Below are 9,674 nucleotides of genomic sequence, written 5' to 3'. Positions count from 1 at the left end.
TATCTTCACAGCCTGTCCATCAGTTGTATTATCAGGTCGGTCTCAAGGAGCAAGCAGCCGCATGTAACTAGAATCATCTGAACAAAAACTGTACAGTAGAAAATAAGTACACACATAGCATCGAACTTAAAATATACAAGGTTAAATAAAAATAAAAATATTTCCCTAAACATCAAACCTAATCCCAAACTATCATTCTTCCCTTTCTGCATCTTCTCTCCTCTTCTTGTCGCAGCTTTGCAGTTTTTTTAGTAGAACAATTTAACCTCCCACATTAATAAGTGTGAATAAGTGTGAATTTTAAGTAAACTGTCAGGACATATATACAGTAGATTAAGTGGCCCAAGTAATTTAGAAATATATTGTCAGAATAATAATGTAATAAAGATATGAAACTGAAAAGGTATAAATATAAAGTAGAAATACTACACAGGGCACTAATTTCATTGATCATTGATCCGAAAGGTTAACCTCTGTTACTTTATAACTTTTGATTTTAATTATATAGTGTCTTTCCAAGCTTTAACCTTAAAGATGAAGTATAGCATGAATTAAAGTACAACATTTTATACCGTCTTAAATTAGCATTAAGTACAAGTTACTTCTGAATCAACTGAGACAGCCCCTGGCTAAAATAACCCAGCCATTTGGCTGATTGATATACATCAGCCCAAGATTCTGGTACATCTGAATAGTCCTTTAGAACCAAATAACAAACATCGCATTTGTCCTTAGAATAACAATAAATTAAAGGACTTTTCAGGCTCCCGTCTCCATTTCAAGACTTACCAAAACAGAATCAGTTCTTCTTATTAGAAAACTTAATTGTCATTACTCACATTAGCCTTAAGAGAAACAGCTTTAAAGTTAGCTAAACAGGTCCCGGAGCTTGTTAGTATTTGCCCACAAAAGAAGTGGCTTCCTCAGGTGATGAGAATCTCTTCTTCTCGCCGCCCTCCAGGGTGATCTGTAAGTGAGCCGGGAAGAGAAGCGTTGGCTGGAGGGCTAAATCGTAGAGGTCAGCCATTACCGATCGTTACTTAGCTCGTTCCTCATCGACTTCAAGCGTATAGTCCTCAAAAATCTGGACTGGTGACCCGCGCTAGTGGAGCTTGCCTCGTCGCTTACGAGCCTCTCGGATAATCAGCTCCTTGGTCTGGTACCGAGGGAGGTGAATTATTACCAGTCTGGGTCAGGAGCCGGGTTGTGGTTTAGCACTGAGTGCCCTATAGGCTCAGTCCAGTTCAGGGGGAGACTGAAGAATTTGTTTACCGAGTACGTCAACCAGAAGGTCAGCAAAGAAGCTTGTAGGTCTGGGTCCTTCTATTGACTCTGGGAGACCAATTATCCTGATGTTGTTTCTGCAACTTTCTAGAGCCATAGTCTTGGCTTTCAACTTGGTATTGCTCTTCTATTCTTCTTATTCTTCTTTGATGAGGTTTAACCATTAAAAGCTCTCTGGGCGGTTTGGTGAGCATGTGAAGGCAGCACCGTCTCAGCTTTTCGCAGCGACAATTTAAAAAGTCTATATTTTTCAGAAAAACTAAATCTAACCAAGACTGAAACAACTCGCATCTAAAACCCAAACACATTAAACGAATGCCAAGGAAAAAAACATTAGGCACTGTGAGTATGACAAAAGTCTGGTCTAATCGATCATGGTTGCTTGAAGTATAAACAGCAAATAAATGTTATTAAAAAATAGTTTTTGAATACAAGTCAGTAATACTTACTCTATGCCATTCCTATCATATAATTAATTGTTGGTACCCTTATTACAGACATCCTCCTTACTAAAATATTTGCTAAACTATTTTAATGCAAGATTAAATGGACATTGTGTCAGCTTTTTATATACTGAACACTTTTTATGGCCAGTGTTTATGTGCTTTTACACGATTCCATCAAAACTAGAAAATCCAGAGAGAAGAAGATTTTAGGCCATCTAATCTAAAAGCGATATTTAATTTTTCTCGAAAATACATGCTGCTATCCATACTTTTGAACATTTTCATCCTGGCAGCAGGAGAGATAAACTCAGGTGTCCTCATAATATCTTCCTCACGTTTCTACAGAATCCATAGATTCTCTTCATTCCCACAAATGGAAATAGGCTTTTATATTGATATAAAAATTTTATGTTCACAGCATCAGTCGTATTCAGCAGCACCTGTCCATGCACAGAAGCTGGTTCCTGTTGTGTGTGGTGTTCCACAAAAAGGTGATGTACCTCCAGATTGCAAAATGCTTGCACCTTGTGTTGTTTTAACTTCACATTTATTTACTGTGCAGGTGCACAATGCTGGGTTTTCCTGCTTCTCTGGGGCTATTTGCACTTTTAATTTAGATAAATGATTCTTTAGGTGGCCAACGACACCACATCCAAACCTGCTCAATTTGTGCCAGAAGTAAGGCTTTTCCTCAGGTGTCTTGCAACTCCTTCCAATTCTGCAATCGGCCCTGGTCCCATATATTGTTAGACTTTGTCACTGGTGTTTTTCCCCCCAAACACATTACCACTCAAAAGTTTTAGAACACCCCAATTTTTCCAGTTTTTTATTGAAGATTATACAGTTTAATGGTCATTGCACTCTGAAATGAAAGCACAGTACAAATAAGCAATCTGAGTTAAAAAAAAAAAAAAAAAGAAAGAAAAGAAAGAAGAGATGGAATAAATGTATAGACCAAAATGTGTTCGAAACTTTTGACTTATCAAAGTAACCACCATTGGAAGATGTAAAAGATGAACACACCCGTGATATTCTTTCAACAATAGTAATCAAATATTCTTCAGAAAGTTCTTCCCACATCTGTTGCACTTCCCATAGATGTGCATCACCTGTTGTAGGCTTTCACTCTTCTGTCCAGTTCATCCCAACCAGCTCGATAGGATTTTAGTCTAGAGACTGTGCTGACCACTCCATGTTTTCAAGCTTACCATCTTTTTCTTTATTCCTGAAGTACGTTTGGTATAGCTTGGATTTTTGTTTTGGGTCATTATCTTGCTATGGGATAAACCCCTGACCAACTAGGCTTATAACAGAGGGTATTGCATGGCTCTGGGGCATCCTGTGGTAGCTGTTTTAGTTTAGGGTGCCTCTCACTCTATGCAAGTCACTGACCATGGATCCAACAAAACATCCTCAGACCATCACACTTCCTCCTCCATGTTTGACCGTTGATGCCACACACACTGTGGAACCATTCTTTTGCCCACTCGATGGCGTACAAAGATCCTGCGTGATGAACCGAAGTATCAGCTCATAATACCCTTTTCCAGTCTTCAGTAGTCCAATGGCAGTGTTTTATGGCCCAGGCAAGCCTCTGATGTGTTAGCAGTGACTTTCTTGCTGCATCTCATCCTGTCAAACCTGCAGCTCAAAGTCTTCTCTTCACAGTTGAAACTGATACTTGTTTACTATGACCTCTATTAAGCTGAGCTTGAAGCTGTTGTCCTGTGAGCCTCCAAACTGTTAACTCTCTGAAACTTGTCCTCTGATTGTGTTGTGACTTTAGCTCTGCCAGACCTTGGCCCAGTTTCTGAGTTCCTTTTGATGGTGCCTTTACTTTCTTTGCAATTTCTTTGTAGGAAGGATCTGCAGGTGTTATGACGGTCTTTTTCTCTTCCATTGTTAGTTGCATTTTTCTCACCATTTTTGTTGCAACACACTACTCTCTGCAGTACAATACTCTTCAACTGATGCTCACAGAGGTATGGTACCACAATGTGTTCTAACACTGCTTTCATGCAGACAGAGGGTGTTGAAAGTAATCCAGAAAAGTTGGAACACCTGTAGGAATTAGTAGCACCAGCTTTCAAAGCTATCAACAGCCTTTGCTGCAGAACAGACTTAAATTGTTAACCCTTTTCTGTTCCCTGAAAAAGGCCTTTTTGTATGATTCTGAAATGTACATTATTTTTCAGTTTTGGGTAACCTTACCTTGTTTGTAAACCTCTGGCAGTTCACCACTAACCTTTGTACCATTTCAAGCTATTCATATGACTGAAATTGCAATAAATAACTGGAAAAAAGGGGTTTTCTAAAATTTTTGACCGGTAGTGTATGTGCTCACAATTGTTTATAGATTTTCTAAGGGTGTATGCTCACAGCTCCAAAACGTCCTTCAGTCTTTGAAACTGCATACATTTTAGTCAAGCATATATTCCGACGTTGTACCAGACAGAAGACCACGGAGAGCAATTTCGATGCAATTTCACCTGCAGTCTAACAATCACACTGAAAGGGCTAATCAGGAACTCAAGACAGCTTTCCACTGCATCACTGCCTCCAATCCCTCATTCTGGAGCTCCTATATTCATTGGGTTGAGTACACTCATAATTCAGTAACCTCTTCTGCCACAGAACGTCACCATTTGAAATCTCACTGAGAGAGCAACCACTTCTGTCTTCAGCCCAGGAGGGGGAAGATACTATGCCCTCCCTCTAGCATCATCGGTGTTGCTGTGGACACATCTGGAAACAGGTCTCCATACTCTGGATCAAAATCGCTGCTTGGCTGATTGCAAAAAGGTCCCAGCTCAACAACGTATACCTGGGCAAATGGTTTGGCTATTCTTCTGAGACATGATGCTTGCATTCCAGAAAGCAAGTTCCCAGGCACATAATTAACCCTTCCACTGTCCATCACAAGCTCCTAAGGTCAGTGAGAATCCATACAAACTTTAATTTTTTTGTAAATTAACTCTGCATTTTTAAGCACTTGCTGCATTACTTTCATTTATCAGCCAAGGGGGATGCTACTTCATGATAACATGCATAGATCTCTCATTCGCTACCTGATTTAGAGTAGTTTTGTAGTTTCACGCTCTCAATAAAAGATAATTATATGACAGTGAGTGCTGCATGTTTGATGAACATATAAAAACAATAAACCTTTTTAAAAAGCATAATTTCTTTCCACCAGCCAGAATACAGAAATTTGCAACCCTTATTGACGATAAAAACAAATAACCTATTACACCCTATCTAATTCTTTGTCTTGCAGTGGTTCTCATAAAACATGTAGGCTGGAGATAAATTACTGGCATCAGTAATGTAACAACTTGTTATGAATATGAGCTCAGAACTGTCAGAGACTACTTCACTGCCAAAAGCAAAAACAAAGACAGATAAAAAAGCACAGATATTAGAGCAATATTTTTGTTTAATGTTACATTTTGTGCCAATGCACGTCATCCGCCTTCAAATGTGATACACCTCTCACTGTGCCAGTTTCAAAGCCTTATTCTGTCCTCAAATTTGACTAACATTTCTACAGCACCGTATACATACACATAATAAAATCACGTCCCGCTGAGGATAGTGTCTGGAAGAGTTGTTCAAACCACGCAGTTCTCCTGTGAGTTACAGTCTGGTTTACATGGTGCAGCCCTACAGGCATCACTGTCAAAACAAGCTTTTATTACCAAGCTGAAGTGCTCTGGGTCTGTTTTTCACCTCTCGGTGTGAGGCTGCAGTCAGCAAAAAGGCAAACACCAAACAAATAGTCACTATGCACTTAAGGATTTGCATCCAGGTTATAGAACCTTTCAGTGCAACTGAGTTGCTAGGAAACAGCTTAGGTTCACCCTTGTTCCTGCCAGCTATTAGTGCTCACAAAACCCTGACTCTTCTCTCATGATAGGTGGCCAGAGATTAAAATAAATAAATGATACCCGTCAGACTCTTTTCTATAGTTTCATTTGACCCAGGATCCATGACACGTGGAAAATGCAGGAATAAAAGTGGACTTGTAACAGGATATTTCCCTTTGCAGGATGTATAATGGCAACAGCGCTGCCCTGCACTTGACCCACATCACCTGCACAGATACAAGCTCTGCATTGAATTCTGCCCCCTAGAATTGAGCATTTAGTAAAGAGCTGATATGATTTCAAGATGTTCCTGTATTTGTGTTGTAGCTACCATGTAATCAAGCTGCCATCGGGTCTGACCTTCACCTCAAGGCTTGACTGCTGCCTGTTCCACACTTGTTAGTTAGCATTTAAAAGTAATCTCGTTACCTTTCAGAGTTACTGAGAAAAGGAACTTGCTAGACTCTTTCTTCTTCTACTGTTACTGCAATTTCCTGTTTTTCATCTCACTCTCAGCTGCAGTATACAGTGGTAACATGAAGCGGATTTCTTTAGCAATGAGGAACAGTAGCTTAGAGCTTCACTTTTGCAGGATTTCAGTGAGGGGAATCATGGAAGTTTGACCATAATCTAAATGTGTTTTGTAGACTTGGAGAGGGTGCATGACTGGGTTCCTAAAGGGCCGCTGTTGTAAGTTCGACCCGAAAAGCAGAAATTTGACTCCGGAGGTATAGCATGTCATCTACTAATCAGAAAGTTGTGGTTCAACCTGTTGTGTTTGTGGCTGCTCCAGTCTCCATGCCAAGTTATCATTGGGCAAAATACTGAACCCTGAGTTCATCAGAGTGTAATTTTAAGGTAGAAAGCACTCCCTGGAGCATCTGCAGATTGTCCAAAATGCTGCAGCAAGGCTTCTGACAAAAACATCTAAACACTCTCATGTAACACCATTGCTTATACAGCCCTGGCTCCCCGTTGAATTCAGAGTCCATTTTAAGATTCTGGTTCTGACATTTAAAGCTCTTCAAGAACAAGCACCAGCGTACATCATTGAACTTTTACAGCCCTATGCCCCTAGTAGGTCCCTGAGGTCTTGTGATCAGGGCCTACTTGTTATTCAGTATACAAGACTGAAAACCAAGGGTGATAGAGCTTTTGCCACTGTGGCCGCCAGACTGTGAAATTCTCTTCCTCAGAACTTAAGATCTGCAGACTCAGTGATTACTTTTAAAAAACAGCTAAAAACACTTTTGACTGTTTTCGTTTTATACCTTGTAAAGCACTTTGTGATCTTTTATCTAGAAATGTGCTATATAAATAAAATTCTACTTACTTACTTAGTTAAGATAAGATAAGATAAGATAAGATAAGATAAGATAAGATAAGATAAGATAAGATAACCTTTATTAGTCCCACACGTGGGAAATTTGTTTTGTCACAGCAGGAAGTGGACAGTGCAAAAGTTATGAAGCAAAAATTAGAATACAATAAGAATAAATACAGTACACAACTGTACAGAATAGAATAAAATACTATATACAGTAGAATAAAATAGAATAAAATATACAATAGGATTACAATAGAATACAAATGCTGTATACAACTGAGTTGTAGAAAAATGTGCTTGTAGGAATCTGTGTGTGAGCAGGTGAGTGAGATATGTTGCATAAAGTGCTTTGAGTGCTCAAGAAGTGTAGATAAATGTTATATTAGAACAAGTCAATTACGTGGATGGATGGAGTTACCTTGTTACTACTTTTCAGCTGACCTTTGTGTGCCAGATGTGATGTTCTGCACATTCTTATTTCCCCATAGACCTAGTAAATACTACCCACCTGCCGCTATTCCTGTTACAGTCGAGTACCTGCTGTGTTGTGGTGTGGACCCAAAGACAGACACACGGGGCGCAAAATAAATCTAACAAATAGTGAGCCTTTATTGAGGCAGATGAAACACATGAAAATAAATGATAACATAAACACAGCGAGAAGTAACAAAACCTAGACTGGGAGTAATTAAAACATGAACCATGGAGACATGAGGAGGTAAACAGATGACTTAACAATGACCAAAGGGAAACAGGGGACTTAAATACACAGGATGGTAACGAGGGAAGTGGAAAACACAGCTGACAGAAATGAACATGACGCCACAGCGGAAGCAAAACTAAACGCACTGGACCTGGAACACGAGACTGTCAAAATAAAACAGAAAACATAGTGAGCTGTAGACTGTGACAACTCAGGCTTGAGGGATTGAGAGGGGAACTTGAGAGAGGTGACGAAACATGATGGGCTGGAGAAACGTACATGGATATACATGACAGACAGCGAAACATGTTAACAGGAAGGGGATGTGACAGCTCGACCAGACAACATGGAAACAAATATAACTAAACATAGAAGCAAATACAAAGATAACTCCATAACAACACAAAGAAGCTATAACCCCAAACCCTGGAGGAGCTGGAGGAGCAAGTGCTGCGTTTCTTTGCCCTGCAATTGCTCACATTATTTAAAGAGTGAGTTATGTTTGATGACTGGGGTCAGCCTGGCTGCTATCATCAAACCCTGAGGCTCACATACTCGGGGGAAATATGTTTACGTGAAGCCCAAGGGATCCCAGAGATAAAAAGGAATGAATTAGTCAATTTCATTTTTGATTTCATTTTAATATCAGACCTCTTGAGTAAGAACAATGCAGAACATTGGTTTTCACTCATGAATACTAGATCAACATTTACAGTGAAAATTCACGTAGTCTTTACAGTCAAAATACATGAAAAGCAGAAAGGTGTCATTTAAAAAACACAGTGATTTATTGCTCGTTAAGATGTGTTCAGAATTTGGCAAATTGATGATGATTCAACTCATAAATTATGACACACTGCTCTCATGAGCTTACATGAGCTGCCTGTACAGGTTAAAAGTATTGGTACTTACAATACTGGCCTCGTATGTACTCAGTGTCGGACATATACCAACATTTGCAGTATCACTCACCACTAGAAACCACTAGGTTTCCCTCCAATCTGCTGTGAGCTAAACCTCCTACAGCTGATATCACCGGTGCGCATACAGGGAGATTATACCGCAGCTATTTCTGCAAGAAGGAGAGAGACTTTCATTTTTTTGTAATCCCAGTGACAATCATTCCTGAGAATTCTTTCACACATCTTGTTTTAAATATGCAAGTGCTTCCTGAAGGGAGTCGTGACTGTGTGAGCCACAAAAAAAAGAAAAGAAAAGACAATCAGTTGAGAGAAGCTATGAATACATGACGCCTGCTGAAATGAACTGAATCTAACATGGCTTCACTGGGTCTCTGAGAGATGTGTATTTCATCAGGCTGCAGTTTCACAGACTTAAACACTTGTGTCCAGCCAGACTGAGATGGCTCGTTTTAATGCATCTCTCCCTAATGCTTTGAATGCTCACTGTAATGCTTCTCCTTAATCTCCTTTGGCTCTGAGGAGAGGATGTTCTCATCTATAAAATCAACACAGGAGGACTTAATGAGAACAGATGAGGAGGAGGAGGAGAACAGATGATGATGAATGATTGTTCTTAAAAAGCTTTTCTGCTACAAAGACATGAAATTTGTACTTAGAAGCCTTTGTGGTAGTTCGTTCTAAGAAATCATTTTCAGATATTTGATGTCAAGAGTCAAGTGAAATAATTGTGAAGCTAAAAGTCAGTGAGTACAACGCCGTGTGTTTTGAATCTTTAAGCCTGTTTTTTCCCCCTTAAATAGTTTTAATCTCAAAGAAAAGGCAGTTGTGTACAAAACTGCCTCCCATTCTCACAAACTCTAATCCAAAAAATCACAGATTGTCCAAGATCTTCGATACCAAAGTGAATTGATTCTGTTTTATTTTCTACTAATAAAGCAAAACATAGACAAAGACAGCAGAGATGACAAAACTTGGTTCAGTGTTCTGCTTTTCCAGTTTTTCCCGTGTTTAAATTTAAAAGTGCAGGAAAAAATAAAGAGAAACAAAAATAATTCTACTTGAGCACTTTATATTTCTTTTTTTAGTGTTTTTTTTTCCTTGCATACTGCTTGCATACTCAAGTTT

This window comes from Neolamprologus brichardi, chromosome 22 (assembly GCF_056152115.1).
Source record: "Neolamprologus brichardi isolate AB-2024 chromosome 22, ASM5615211v1, whole genome shotgun sequence".
NCBI lineage: Eukaryota > Metazoa > Chordata > Actinopteri > Cichliformes > Cichlidae > Neolamprologus > Neolamprologus brichardi.
This window is presented reverse-complemented; position numbering follows the sequence as displayed.